Source organism: Alosa alosa, chromosome 14 (assembly GCF_017589495.1).
Source record: "Alosa alosa isolate M-15738 ecotype Scorff River chromosome 14, AALO_Geno_1.1, whole genome shotgun sequence".
NCBI lineage: Eukaryota > Metazoa > Chordata > Actinopteri > Clupeiformes > Clupeidae > Alosa > Alosa alosa.
This window is the reverse complement of record NC_063202.1, coordinates 31,868,373-31,884,061: the sequence shown is the minus strand read 5'-3', so window position 1 is coordinate 31,884,061 and position 15,689 is coordinate 31,868,373. Positions and strand designations below refer to the sequence as shown.

Sequence of the window (15,689 nt, the reverse complement as noted above, 5' to 3'; positions counted from 1 at the left end):
AGCCTCTTGCTATCTGGGTGTCTATACATATCCCACCCCTTCCGCGGCAAAACGTTGACATGTGAATACATTGAGCCAATCATGTGGTGTGTTGTGAATACATTGAGCCAATCATGTGGTGTGTTGTGAAGACATTGTGTCAATCATGAGTTGTGATCTCGCCACTGGAGCAAGGTTGGTGTCGTGAAGCCTTGCGCACGCGCATTTCTGCCAAAATAGATGCCCGATAAGTGCCCAAAAAGCGTTGCAATATGGCCGCCGAGTGAGGGGCTTGCCTAAAAGGACTTTGGTTCAGCTATCCTTATTGTAGTTATAGACTGAATTCTGGAGACTGAAGTGGTTTTCCCACAATTTCGAACTTATATAATAGTGGATAGGACGTGGGAGAGGTCAACTCTCATGAGGGACCTCTATGAGCTCACAAGCCACCTCAACAGTCTGAGCAGACGCCCCACCAGCCTCAGCGAAACCAGTTCAATGGATTATACTAGGGGTCCTGTCCCTCGCAGCTCCTTCCATCCCTTCCCTCACAAAGTGGTGTTGTACCCCAACCCTAGCCTGGAGGCCAGCCGACAACATTTGCCCCACCCACAACATTTGAGGTCAGGAAGTTCGGTCTAGACTTGTCCCGTTGTGGAGCAACTATGCCCGAACCAGAGCTGTTTAGACCAATCAAATTGGGCTTTACGATGATGGACAGATGAGCAACAGTGCCTCGTCTATCATGTCATCTGAGCATGTTTAGGTTTTTGTTGACCCCACTAACACATAAAAAAATGCATATTATTTCCATGTAGTTTGGCCTTTCATATACATGAAAACGGAGGTTTTATCACTGAAAACTATTATTTCTTTCCTCATATGTTTGAAATCTCGACCTGTTTGCTCAAGGGGTTTGCGACACCCTTCCCCAGCTGTTTTACCATCGCTGTAAAAACGAAGGAGGGAAAATATCCGTTTTTCCGAGTAGCCTACCCTGCCACGTATTTTTAGATTTTGCTATCAGGTGTACAAGCTATTGACAGCAGTATAACTTAAAGGCATTTGTGAAGAAGAATGATGGTTCGGGTGTTCTTCCTACAGCTCACGATAAGATATTTTTATTGCTCTGATTGGTTAGGTCTATCCAATTGAGTGCAGAGGCCTTTTCCCCGGTAGAAATCGGTTGAAATTCGCCCAGTGCTCGAATGATCTTTTTGTCTTTAAGGGGGTCTCTCTATCTCATAAAAAGTTGGCACATCCCGCGCATAGCTTAACAAGGCGATTAACAATTAAATAGCCTAGGCGCGAATGGTGCTTTTGCGCAGTATATGTGCACGGAAGGCCTATGCTATATGTGGTGTAGTGGAGCTTCAGAATAACGGCAAATAGCAACTTAGCAAATAGCTTTTACTGACAACTTCAAGCAGTAGCAAACACATGCTGTATCCAACTCATACATTCTTCTTCTAACATAGGATGTGACTGCGCAATCATACATTCTGTAACAGTGCCTCCTAGTGGCGGAATAATAAAGCTGTAAATTATTACAGAACACAACATCTCCTCTTCCTGTAAAAGAATACTCTGGCTTACTTCAGCACTCAAATAAAAGTGGTAACTCTGATCCACTATATGAGAGCAAAACTAAAAGTATTAGCAAATCATTACTTCTAATAATCAACTACATAAAATCTGGTTTACTGTTAACTACAGTGACATGTTTAGTAAATGCATGAACCTATAACATAAAATAAGTCAACACAAAATAGCAGTCTCATCAACAGGTAGATTGAATCGCATTTCTCACAGAACATCAATTGAAACAGGTCAATGAGCAACATAGTCCTGATGCCACTTAGGCTTGACTCGGATTCATGCAGGGTTTGGAGAAGTGTGTGCAGAGGTCTGTGAGTGTGGTAGAGTGTCGTTTACATGTGTATCATCAGTTCCAAGTGGAAGGTGGGCCAGGTGAGTTGCATTCCACTTTTTTCCATCGCTCAGTAGGAATGTGTTTGGACCCACTCGTCTTTCCACTTGTACAGGTGGGGAAATCTGGGGTGAGCTTTGGGAGTTGGACGGGGTATCCTTATCCTCACTCTCTCGCCCTCCTGAAATGGAGGATCATGTGCGCCACGTCTTGAATCAGCATAGCGTTTCATCTTGTCCTGATTCTTTAGCACTGTATCACACACAGAGGCAAAATGTCCAATCTAGTGCGCATTTTACGCCCATAGAGCAGTTCATGGGGTGAAGCGGCAGTGGTAGCGTGCGGTGTTGCACGGTATACCTGAAGCCAGGCTTACAGACTCTTTCCATGGATGGCTGTTTGCAGGCAGCTTCTCAGGGAATCGTTCAACAGCACCATTGGCTGCAGGGTAGTACACTGATGTCCGATTATGACGAATACTCTGTGCCTCCATGAACTCTGAAAACTCAGCTGAGGTAAACTGAGGCCCATTGTCAATAACAATGCACTCTGGGTTGCCATGGCGGCTGAATATGGACATCAGGAACGTTGTGACATCTGCAGTTGTCGTGCTGTGGGTGAAGGCAAGCTCAGGCCACTTGGAGTAGTAGTCCACTAGCGTTATAGCATAGCGGCAGGCAGGGGGAGCAGTTTCGAATGGTCCGACAATATAAAGGCCAAGTTTTTTCCAAGGGCCCTCAGGGAGCTGGACAGGTTGCAGGGGGGCAGGGGGAGTGAAGGCCGTTTTATCGTTTGAGCGGCAGGCAACGCAGGAGGCTATGCAGATCTGAACCTCCGAATCCATTTTTGGCCACCAGTATCTTGCAGTCTCGCAGGCGTTGCTTGGTCCGTACGATTCCTTGGTGACTCTCGTGGGCCAAGGCGATTAAGGTCTGACGTAAGGAGATTGGCACTAGAAGTCTTGAGCCTCTGAAAATTAAATTGTCTTTGACGGAGAGCTCATCTCTTACCTTGTAGTATGGGATCATGTTCTGGCTCACGGCTCTGATGGAGGATGGCCAGCCATGATGAACCTGTTCACGAAGCGTCGTCAGTTCAGTGCATGTAGAGCAGGCCACTTCGAAGTCAGCCACTGGAAGAGCACGTAGTGTGGAGGAGATCTGAGCCACTAATTCAGGCTCCACATCAGCAGAGGAGTCAGCAGATGGTAAGGGAAGGCGAGACAGGCAGTCTGCTGTATAGTTTTGAGAGCCTGGGCGGTACACAATGTCATAATCAAAGCAAAGCAAGCATGCAGACCAGCGAGCGACACGCATCCTGGCTCTGCCTATACCTTTGGTGGTAAGCAATGTGGCGCTTGACTAGCTACCAGGAGCTGCTTAACTTCCTCAAAACTGCTTTGAGCAGCTTCAGTCCATGTAAATGCATCTGTTTCTTTGGCACAGTCGCGCATAGGGGCAACGACTGTAGCAAAGCTCGGTAAAAATTTAGAGTACCAGGACACAAGGCCTAAGAATGACCTCAAGGTAACTGCATCAGATGGGGGCAGGGCATTTAGGATCGCATCAAAGTGTTCTTGGTCAGGCAGGATCCCCTCAGCAGTGATGACATGGCCAAGGAAGCGCAGTGAAGTCTGCTTGAACTGGCACTTGTTGTCATTCAGCACTAAGCCAGCCTCTTTTAGTTTCAGCAGGACGGTTTTGAGGTTACGGTCATGTGTAGTAGGCGTGTCACCATAAATAATCAGGTCATCAAGGTAGTTTTGAACACCAGGTGCTCCTTGTAGAATTGTTGCCATCATTTTTTGGAACGCAGAGGGTGCAGAGGCTAATCCATAGGGCACCCTGCAAAACCTGAAGAGCCCCTCATGTGTGATAAAGGCTGTAATAACCGTGTCAAAGGCAGCCGATAAGTCAAGCAGAATGAGTACTGATGACCGGCGGTCGCCCTGGCTTCTTTTAAGGCTTCTGTTACAGACAGCAGAGCCGTTTTAGGTAGAGTGGCCGCTTTTGAACCCAGACTGATTTGGATCCAGAAGGATTGTTCTGTGAAAGGAAGTCGGAGACCTGTTTGGAGACTGCTCGTTCAATGCCTTTGGATAGGAAAGGCAGGAGTGAGACAGGGCGGTAGTTCTTGACTTGAGCAGGGTTGAGAGAAGCTTTCTTAAATAGCGGTGTTACCGGGCGTTTGAAGCGCTGTTGGAAATGTGCGGAGGTTAGCGAGGCATTGATCACATGTGTGATAGCTGGAGCGATGGTTGGGCTGATGGACTGAAGTAGGCTCGTAGGTATAGGGACCAGCGAGCATGTGGTAGGACGGCTGCATGTCAGGAGTCTAGATACTTCACTCTCGGAGAGAAGCGTGAATCTTGGAAAAAAAGATGTTCCAGCAGTCCCTAGAGGTTGTAGGAGTCGCGGTATCTGAGGTCAGATCGTTGAGTGGGCATGTAGAGAATTGACTGCTGATTGCCGCCACTTTGTTTGTAAAAAAAAATGAGGCGAGGGTCTCTGCAGTAAGGCTGGATGGAGGAGGGGAGGCGCTGAGGGTTGAGTAGCGATTTGAAGGTTGAGAAAAGTTTTTTAGTGTCTGTAGCGCTGTTGATTTTGTCATTGTAGAAAGCCGTCTTAGCAGCAGTGATGCTGGCTGAGAAGGAGGTCAGGAAGTGTCTGGTAGTTTTGAGGTCATCAGTTAGTTTGGATTTGTGCCATTTCCTCTCCAGCGGCTCTGAGTTTGGTGTACTGCGATCGGAGGGTATCATTTAGCCATGGATGAGAGTGTTTGGATCGAGCTGGCCTTGTGGTAAGAGGGCACAGCTCGTCTAGACACGAGGTCAGTGTGGAGCAGAGCGAGTCTGTGGCCTCATTAACCTCCAGAGAGGAGAAGGTGTTGAGTGGAGGTAGACCGGAGGCAACCACAGAGGAGAAGTGCGATGGAGACAGGTTCAGGATTTTGCGGCAGAACGTGACCATCGGCTGAGGAGCCGGAGGCTGTTCTGTCAGGCTGACGTTGAACTGGATGAAGAAGTGGTCAGAAAGATGGAGAGGCGTCACCATGAGGGTGTCTGTGCTGCAGTTCCGAGTGAAGATCAAGTCAAGCTCTTTGCCAGCTTTGTGAGTCGGTGGGCTTTGAACCAGTTTGAGGTCAAAGGAGTGGATCAGGGCCAAAAAGTCCGCTGAGCCTGCGGCATCTAAGTGGATGTTCATATCACCGAGAACAAGAACCTTAGCACCACGCAGGTTGGTGAGCAGTTCGTCAGTGTGGGGCAGCGGATAGCTGTCTATGACCACAGCCTTGTTCGGCTCCCGTAGATCGGCACACATCCGGATTCCACCATTTTTCTTTGCAGTGACCACAATAGGGGACACCCAGGCAGAGGCATCAATCTTCTCGATGACACCAGCTGTCAACAGGCGATTCAGCTTGGCAGAGACAGCGTCTCTAATAGCAAACGGCAAGCGCCGCAACTTCTGCCGCACAGGTTTGACGGTAGGATCAATTTTTACTTTATGCACAAAGTTCTTAACACAACCAATCTCAGGATCATTGGTATCAGTGTGTGTTGCAGTGTTTGTAGACATCACGGATGTAGGTGGCACTGGGGTTACGACAGAATCCCCTTTAATGCACAGGTCCAAGGCAATGAATAAGTCCATACCCAACAGTGCTGTTCCTCTTTCCACTATGAAGAAAGTGGCTGCAGTAGAGGTGTTTTCCGTGTGTCCCTGAGCATGCAGACATCCCAGCACCGGAATGTTGTCTCGAGTGTAGGTCACCAGCCTGGTTGGAGCTGCAGACAGTGAGGTGTCGCTGAAAAACCTCTGGTAGATGTAGTGTGGCAATATAGACACGGCAGAACCAGTGTCCACGACAAGCTGCATGGCTTTAGCAGAGGTGGTAGGAATGGAAATACTGACATTACAGAGCAGTCTCTTTGGGGCATTGGCAGAATTCTCCAAATACAGTATGGTAACATCAGGTAACTGTAGCTCATGCACCTTACTAGATGGTGCTGAGCGACACACTCGAGCAAAATGTCCTCTTTTGTTGCAAGATTTGCATTAAACTTTAGCTGCAGGACACTGAGAAGAGTTTGCTAAATGCTTGTCAGAGCCACATCTGAAACAAGATCTGTGCTGGGAGGGACTAGTGCTAGCACTAACACTAGCAGCAGGACGAGAATTAGCTGGACAAAAGTTCTCATTATTTATCGCGTTGTATGGCTTGGGTTGTATGGCTTGCACTGGAGTGCCACCGCTCTTCATTTTGTTGGCCTGTTCTGCAGCAGCTTCCATTTGTATCGCCAATGTTGTGGCTTTTTCTAGAGTCAAATCAGTTTCAAAACAGTTTTTCTCTTATTTTGTCATTTAGCAAGTGTCCAAGCAGTTGGTCACGAATCATCTCGTCAGCGTTCTCATTGAATTCACACTTAACAGCAAGCTCGCGAAGGGCAGCTAGATACTGAACTACTGTCTCGTGGTAGTTGTTATCACTTACGGAAAGTATGTTGCTCCACTACGACGTTTACCTTGGGAATGAAATGCTTTTGTAGTGCTGCGACAGCCTCGTCCAAGGTCGTTCCTGTGTCGGGCAGCGAATAAAAAAATTATCTGTCCTTCAGCGCCAAGGCAGTGCAGTAAAGTTGCTCTCTTGCGGGCATTACAGAGCCACATGTCGAACGGCATGGATGGAACTCCCGGACAAGGCAAAAACGATGCAGGCGCAGGAACGTGTACAGACATCTCGTCAAACTATGCAGAAAAATCCTCGTCAAACTTTGCAGAAAAATCCTCGTCGCCAATTTGTGGTGTAGTGGAGCTTCAGAATAACGGCAAATAGCAACTTAGCAAATTGCTTTTACTGACAACTTCAAGCAGTAGTAAACGCATGCTGTATCCAACTCATACATTCTTCTTCTAACATAGGATGTGACTGCGCAAGCATACATTCTGTAACAGTGCCTCCTAGTGGCGGAATAATAAAGCTGTAAAGTATTACAGAACACAACACTATAACTTCACACAAACACACAACTGACAGATTTTTCATAGAAATTGATTCCTTTTAATCAATTTCAACATATTATTGATTGTAATAGTCCATATTTCATTTCAATTTCACAATACAAAGAAATAGTCTGAGTGCCATTCCTAATTTCACAACGTAACTCCTTTGAACCAGACCTCCATCTCAGATAGGCTATCCTCAGTGTCAAACACAATAATGCATGTAGTCCTTAACCCGACAAACACGGGACGTCCCCCGGACCTTATGCGGACATTTATGACGTCCCCGATTGGTCCCGAACGTCATGTTCTCTAGCGGACGTTCCGGTGACCTTATTGACGTCCGGAGCAAGTTATCCTTTGGTTATTGCGTGACCGCCGGTGCAGGACTTTCTGGGGACGTCACCGTCAGGTCCCTCGGATGACATTTGCATTTAGTCATTTCAAAGACGTCCTAAGGACCCGACAATAACTGTATACCGGGGACATCAAGGGGACGTTTGTTTACTCACACATGGCAGTGGAGTTGAGAGTGCTTTGGCAGAGAATGTCTAATAAGGACTCTGGCTCTGGCTACAGCCTGCAGGACGGAGACATCACATCCACGACTTCACGTTACACGTCATAGCAACATTGAGGTCGAGGGTCAACTCCACAGCATTCAGAAAAAAAGTTTTCAATAACTGAATGCAAATTTGTCATAATGTCAGCTGCTAATGTATAACGTAACATTCTATAATTTTCCTCTGGGGATTAATCTAGTATCTATCTATCAAACGTCTCTAGCAGTAGCTGCATTAGCCTACCGTAGTCTAAGGCAACATATCATACAGTTTATGAAGTTGTGCGGTCTATGAACAAAGTATGCTAGGTTCACTGCAGATATGTGAATTATGTAGCACATACATTTTGAGTTTAACATTAATGTATAACGTTACAAACTAGGAAATGGATTTTATCAAATTCATGTTAGCTGATGTGATGCTTGGTGTAACGTTAGCAAAGTCGCAGTTCTTAGCTTCTAGCTTCTAGCTTACGATGCGCATTTCTTCAGATAACTGTCATTACGTGATGCATGTAACATGCTCTAAATAGGCAGTGGTTTATCTAACCTAGTCACGTACTTATTATCTGTTTTATTTACAGAAACACGCACACGGCCGAATTGGGGCTGAACCCAGGACTTTTGGAGCTGAATACGATGCAATAAAACTAGATAAATGTTCAAAACAGACCACGTAGCATTTGTTTAGGGTTGCCTAGCAAAAGAAATGACTACTCTGGAAATTCACAATTTCGTCGCCGTTTAAAAAAACAAAACAAAAAACATAGTCCAGTCCATACAACTTAAATTTCAAAAGAAATACTGGACTATGTTTTTTTTTTTTTTTTTTAAACGGTGACGAAATTCTGAATTTCCAGAACACACTTGGCAATCGACTCCTACGGACTTTCCCCTAAAGATGGCAGCAAAGATGGCAACATTTCCGGAAAGGTACTGGCTTGATGAAATTCATTCTGGACTCTCTATCCGACCACTTAAAGACCTCGGGATACTTCGGTTTGGCTTTAGGGACCCTCTACTCACTACCACGTAAGTGCAATGTTGTTTGGAACTGTAGAAGAGGTATAAAAATAGCGTTTTGTAGCGGCGAAATAATATGCCCTTCTCACTTCCACGCTAACGAGCTTTGACTAAAAACGGTAACATCGAACTTTCTCAAAACACATCCGAATGACATGATTTGGATGTCAACTCAACGTATGTACTCCCAATCATCCGTAAATTGATCTAAAAGTGCATTTTACTCCGGGTAATTCCTTTAATTTGTAAAGCAAAACGATCTAGCTCTACATTGCATAAGAATTATAGAGGGAGAGCAGATAGCTAACAAACGTTTACAAAAAGTCCTGTTGGCAAATTTGAGGAAAAGTCGGTAAAGCGGCTATTTCACACAATTTGAGGGTGTAGAATTCAAATATTTTGTTTACCAAGCTCAATTTTGAGTTGTAAGCTTGCTAATTAGCATAATTCACATACTTTTTGGTTTTGCCATCAGATATCATAGGAATTGCAAAAAATAAGGCATTAATATACTCTTTATGTATCAGATATGTTGTAGGACAGGACAGGAATTACCCCAATGACCCTCAAGTAGCAAATTAAAATAAGCTACAATTAAAATATAAATTGAAATAATAGCTAAAATTCAGTATGACGTTTAGAAGCAAAATAGATTCCTTGATAATAAATTGATAGAATAGTAGGTGACTGCTCATTTTTCTGTAGAAAGTACTTTGTCACTAACTATTATGAACAGTTGTCAGTCTTTACAGAGGATTTACACTGTATTTTTTGTACTGTAAAGGCGACTGTGCTTGCCTAGTTAAAACATTTGGGGCAGCCGTGGCCCACTGGTTAGCACTCTGGACTTGTAACCGGAGGGTTGCCGGTTCGAGCCCCGACCAGTGGGCCGCGGCTGAAGTGCCCTTGAGCAAGGCACCTAACCCCTCACTGCTCCCCGAGCGCCGCCATTGTAGCAGGCAGCTCACTGCGCCGGGATTAGTGTGTGCTTCACCTCACTGTGTGTTCACTGTGTGCTGTTTGTGTTTCACTAATTCACCGATTGGGTTAAATGCAGAGACCAAATTTCCCTCACGGGATCAAAAAAGTATATATACTTATACATCTCACTGGTGCTCTTTCCTATCATTCAAATTCCAGCCATGCAAAAAATGGAAGAGTGTGCATATTTGAGGGTTGCTGAAGAGTGCTATGTAGATTGCATTATTTGCAAAAAAATAGACAAGATATCCTTTAGTGCAACAAAAAGAAACATTCTCCAGTGCATCATTACTGCATATGATGCTGAAAGGGAAGTGGACCTAGAACAAATCCTCAGCTATGAACTGATTATTGTCCCTGTACTGTAGCTATTGCAGATAGCGATGGTTATTTGTGAGGTGGAAATAAGTCTATCCTCACTCAAGTGCTGTCTAGCAATGTGGAATGTCCAGTAGTGATCACTGCAAAAACTGCTCATTTAACACTGGTAATAGATGCTCAAGATCTAGTTATGTCTTTAGGACACCCATCTGACTGCAGCACATTTAAGAAGTATGCAGGAAAGTTTGTAAGAAACTTTTGTATTGTTATTTGGTATTTGTTATGTGGTAGCAAATGATGCTGACTATCAAAGAAATAGACCTAATGTAGGAATGCACACAGATATTGCAACAGATACGCTCAGGCCAATCCAAACTTTTCTCATCTGTTGTTCCTCGTTGGTGGAACACACTGCCAGTTTCTTCAAGGGCAGGGTCATCCCTCTCCATTTTCAAAAAACTCCTGAAGACCCAGCTCTTTAGAGAACATCTCCTTTCATAGCACCACTTACAACAAGTCTTGCTGATCCTAGCACTTACCACCCGTCTTGAACTGACACTCAACTGTTTAAAAACAGCACTCACTGATGCACTTATTACAGTGCATGAAAATGCACTGTTCTGTTATCCGAAGTCTTCTTCTTCTTCTTCTTCTTCCCACCAAATTTCTGCAAAATTCAGCTTTAACCGTTTAACGTAGGAACTTCGTTCAAACTTTGTAACGTAGGTCTTGAAAAGGACATGTGGGGAATGTATTTTTCACTTTTGTAAACTTTATACTTTTTGAGATATTAATAAAAAACAAGCTTATTTTTTAGACTTTACATTAGCACTATGACATCACAATGGGCTAATTAACTTGATTTGCACCTGTATCAACTTCCAGCTGCTCACTACTAGGACCCATCAAAGGGCCAGTTAAACTGATTGCACCTGTATCAACTGCTTTCTGCTTAACTAGGCCAACTCTCTCTGTGTCTCTCCATTCTACAAGGATATAAGGTACATTCCATCCAACTTTCTATCCATTCATCCTCTTCAAACCATTCACTCATCCACCCATTAAACTATCCACCAACATCCATTAAACAATATCAACATCCATTCAACTTTCTGTCTATCAACATCCATTACACTATCTAAATTCAACTTTTAAACTATATACTCTGTCTCAGGCTTTAAGCATAGAATCTGGCTCTCTTAAGACTACATATTCTGTTCCTATTTCCTCTGCCCACAACTGTTTCAAAATAAATGTCCTCACTACAATAATTCACTATTAAATAATTTAACTATTTAAACTACTCAACTATTTAACTGTTTAGACATTTCAACTGTCAGTTGTTATCAACTATGACTCCTGCCAACTGTTTTCAAATAAAAGTTTGTTTTGCATTTTATGTTAATATACAGTATGTTTATATTTTCATGCACTGGTAATTTCCTCGAAATTACATTTTCTAGTTCTTACTGTACTCTACCGTTTTTAAAAAGTCCTAAAATTGTTGAGAGAATTGCTTTAAAACTTAACTGTTACCATGTTGTTAGTCGCTTTGGTTAAAAATGCGTCAGCCAAATGTAATGTAATGTAATAATGGTGTAGGCCTATCTGATTAAGACCCAAAGAGTGGTTGAAACGTACTTATTAAATAACACTGGGAGCAAAGAAGACTATCTTCACTTTTTTCCCTTTGCAACTGTCAAAGAAATCCCATAAACACAGGAAGGCCTAGGGTATCCTACATCAGATGGCCTAAAGATTAGGCTCTTCTGCATAGCATTAAGTGATTGGCATGCAGTAATTTGAACACTGATCTTGATCTAGCCTACTTTGGCTATTTAAAGGTAATTTATTGCCAAAACATCACACAATATAAATGAGCTATAACAAACAATTAAGGACTTAATCCCACACAAACTACTATTTTACTGACTACAAAAATAATAATTATGTAGGAAGTTTAGAAGTTTTAAACCCAGAATTTACCAAAAATGCACCAAATTCAACACAAATAACTCAATACACTTGGAGGAGGCCTGCGTCATTTCATATTAGAAAAGCACATTATCAAGCTCAAACACATACCAAATCCAGTGTTACTAGAAGTAAAATGTTTTTTACTTGTCGGTTGTTGCTGACGGTAGATGCAGTTCTGCATTAGGCTTATTCCCGCAATCTAAGTTCATATGTACTGTAGGATATATTCGGAGTTGAAGGTGCATCTGTGCAATTTGTTATTGTGATGAAATGCATTAAAGGTCTCATTCACTGAGAAACCGTTTAATACTTGTTACTTTCGAAATACTATAGCTCACTCCAAGTTGCATATGCATGCTGTACGTGAAAATGATCTTCTACCCCCATTGCCCGCATTAGCCAATGAAAGAAAATACACGGAAAAACAAGCGAATCAGAAAGAGCCCTTCCCAATGAGGCCGAAGGGAAACTGATTATTCATGGCCTCACCCACCTTGGCTTGTGACCGCCTACAGGAAGACTGGAAGATTTTGCGGCTAGGGGATTGTCTCTCTGCAGCTAGTAGGAGTTAACAGCAAGTTGCTAACATGGCGGAAAAAAATCGTGCCTGTGTTATTTTTGGCAATAACAATGTTCAATGATGAATAATCAATGTTGCATGTCTTGCCTTAGAAACATGAGTTGAGGAAGAAATGGTTCGGATTTATCGTTGGAACACCACCACCGAAGTAGTGCAACATTAGTTCTGTGTTCCAATCATTTCGACCACACTCACTGCCTACAGTTAGAAAGTGGTTTTGCATCGATGTTCTGAAAACCTGGTTCTGTACCGTCATGATGATCGACCACCAGCTCACAGGCTGTAAGTACAAACAAACTTTTCCACCTAACGTCTGTTACAAAATAGCATGTTCATATTCTTCACGTTAGCATGCATGAAAAGGGTACAAGCTAGGCTTAGGCTAGCCTATATTACAGGAAGCTACACCAGGCACGTAACTGAAGTGTTCTGTTCAGCGGCGGTAAAATCAGAGAATGTCTAATAGGAAGGGCTCTGGTAAAATCCATTAGAGGAATGGTCTATTTTTTTCGAGCGTAGCCTACAGGCCATTAACACGCCAGGTGTAGCTTCTTCCATTGATTAGGCCTATTGGAAGCTAATTGTTGCAGTACATAACGCGAACGGAATGCTTCAGTTACGTGCCTGGTGTAGCTACACTCATAAGAAACTGACCACACTCCCCAGAGATTTAGCTTGTTGAACCTATAATCTTCTAACCTAAGTGTTAAACCACAAATAATAATATTAGCAACAATATCTTATACTCAACTAAGTATGGGTATTGTTCTAGGCTAAACAGGGAAAATCAAAAACACAATACCCGTGCACTATTAGGCTAAGTTGCTATCACTAGAGCTCAGGTATTTACACTTCAGTCTAATTTATGTCTTCTTGCCATTATTACATTGACCTTTGTAGGCCTACAATGATGTTTTGTTTGATTACTTGCTGTTTACTTAGTGTTTTGTATGTCTTCCAGAGCACATCCTCATGTCAGGCTACACAGCTTTCTACCCTACATTAGGTCATCACGTTAGAAGCAAAGGTTTGTGATCTAACTTTTATTGTTGTGCTAGTTAGTTTCTAGAAGTCTTTTTCTAGTAGGTTAATACAGGTTCTTATGTGCTCGTCAATGTTTGGGAAAGTCAATTCATGGATTTTTTCAGGTCACTTTCCACAGGTGTATAAAATCAAGCACCTCGATTATGAATGTAGACTGCATGGTGCTTGATTAATACACCTGTGTAAATGGACCTGATGAAACCCATGAATTGCATAACAGATAGAATTGATATTACCGAATGTCTTCTTGTGGGTGTGCTACTTAGTAAATCATACACCTTACCACAGTGACTAAAATATTTTTGTTTCCATTGTGCCAGTACAGTTTTGTGTGAGATAGTGAATGTCCTGTGTACTATTAGTATCTTGTAACTTGACAGTAATACACATTTATTTACTTTAGGTACCCAAACAGAATACTTAATGAAAAGTATGAGTATTGATACAAGCACTTCGCATACACCATGGGCATGGGGGCCTGCTACCTCTACTGCCATCAAGCCTGTTCATCCAAGGCCAGCTAGAAGACCTCGGGTTGATCAAGAGGAGGAGGAGGAGGAAGAAAGCGACATCTCCACAATAACACCTGATGGCTCCACCTATGGCCCAGCGCAATCAAAGAGCAATGTAATAGAATCATCACAGCCAACGAATGTTTTTTGTGTGTTGTCCCTTCGGATCCCCAGGACAATACAAGCCGAAACAGCAACTCAGACCTTTTTCCCTAAATAATCCCAGCACCATCTTACAAAGGATCTGTAGGCCAGATGTCTGCATCGTCTGGCAAAAAGAGGACATTGTTAATTCTGTGCATAGTTTGGATGTTCTTGTTTTGTGTTTGCATTATTTTAATAGACTGCAATATTACTATTTGTCAGTGTTTCACGGACCACCTAGCAAAAAAAAAAAACAGTAGACCTACTTCAACAGTAGATTACACAATAGGCCTTCTCACTGAACCACCTTGCTTGTTGTCTTTGCACCTTGCTTATGGTGTCAGAGGATTCATATGATTTAAACTGGCATAGGTTACATCAGTGTTGCAGAACTGTTTGGATTTACATACAAGTTGGTTCAATATTGCAAACAACTCATCTATTATATTTTACCACATCTACTTGTGGAACACTTGATATTGAGTACCACTGCTGTATGTAAATATAATAAAGTTATTTATTGAAAATTGACCTGTTTTGTATATTTGTTTTAGGAGTTTCATCAGTTTTTGTCCCTTTTAAGCTAAAGGTTTCTTAAATTTCATATCTTCTGTCTCACAGAGGGCCATAGTTGTCATAGTCGAATGTTTAGTCCATTTTGAAGGGAGTACATCATGTTAAGGCAGACTGGTTCTAATCCTGGGTACAGGGTCATACAGACAACAGGGGTACTGGTGTTGCCCATTTTTCTAACCACATGAGCAATCCCCTTATGAAAAAGTAGTATAGGAATCTTATAGTATTTTGGGACAAAATATTATAGTAATCTTATAGGAATAATTTTTTGGGACATACTGTAGAAGTACTACTAATAACTCTATAATATCCTATAACTGCTATAGTTTTTCTATAGTAGTCTTATACTATAAGATTCCTATAGTACTTTTTCCTAAGGGTCATACGTGACAGAAAACAACTTGAGTAGGCTAACCTCTGCCAATGTAGACTATCAAAGCCATAGTTTATACTCATTACTGGAGAAGTCTTGCAGCACACGTTCTCTGCCGGTGCAATTCCAGCGAAATATAGCTAGGAGTAGGTAAGTGTGTTTGTATTTAGATCTATATATATATTGAGCTATAACCAAGTGGTCTTTCAATGATAGTATCATGGAATTCAAACCATAACTATCTATTCCGATAGCATACAATTAGCAGGCTAGGTCAGTGGCTGAACTGCATTTAGGGTGCTTATAACCTGTGTTGTGAAGTAAAATATCTACTAGGAAGATTGCAAAGACTTTTGACTGTGTAAAGAAATAGGTCTTTATTTTAAAACGTTTCCAACTGTTTATTACTTGAATGCAAGATGTCTATTGCCACAAACGTTTACCTCTTTTAGGAGAAATTTTAAGCGGACATGCAATTGTTACCATTCTATTAAACCAACGTTCACCGACAAACGATCAGGAAGCGGTTCTTCTTCCTACTCGGATCAAACACATGAAGTTGTATCTCCGAAGACATTTTGTGCAACAGTTTTGACTCGAGTTTTAGCCAGGTTTTAGCACTGTAAAGTTGAATATGGAGCATAGCACAGGCAGAATCGGATGAGGGCGCACTGGAGGAAGCGT

The 15,689-nt window shown here is 42.6% G+C and overlaps 1 protein-coding gene across 1 annotated transcript in view; it reads right to left on the bottom strand.

Annotated features, from left to right (window-relative positions):
• LOC125307080 (transient receptor potential cation channel subfamily M member 1-like) overlaps positions 1-15,689 on the bottom strand; it is a 193,947-nt gene that overhangs the window by 131,706 nt on the left and 46,552 nt on the right. The gene's annotated exons all lie outside the window — the stretch shown is intronic.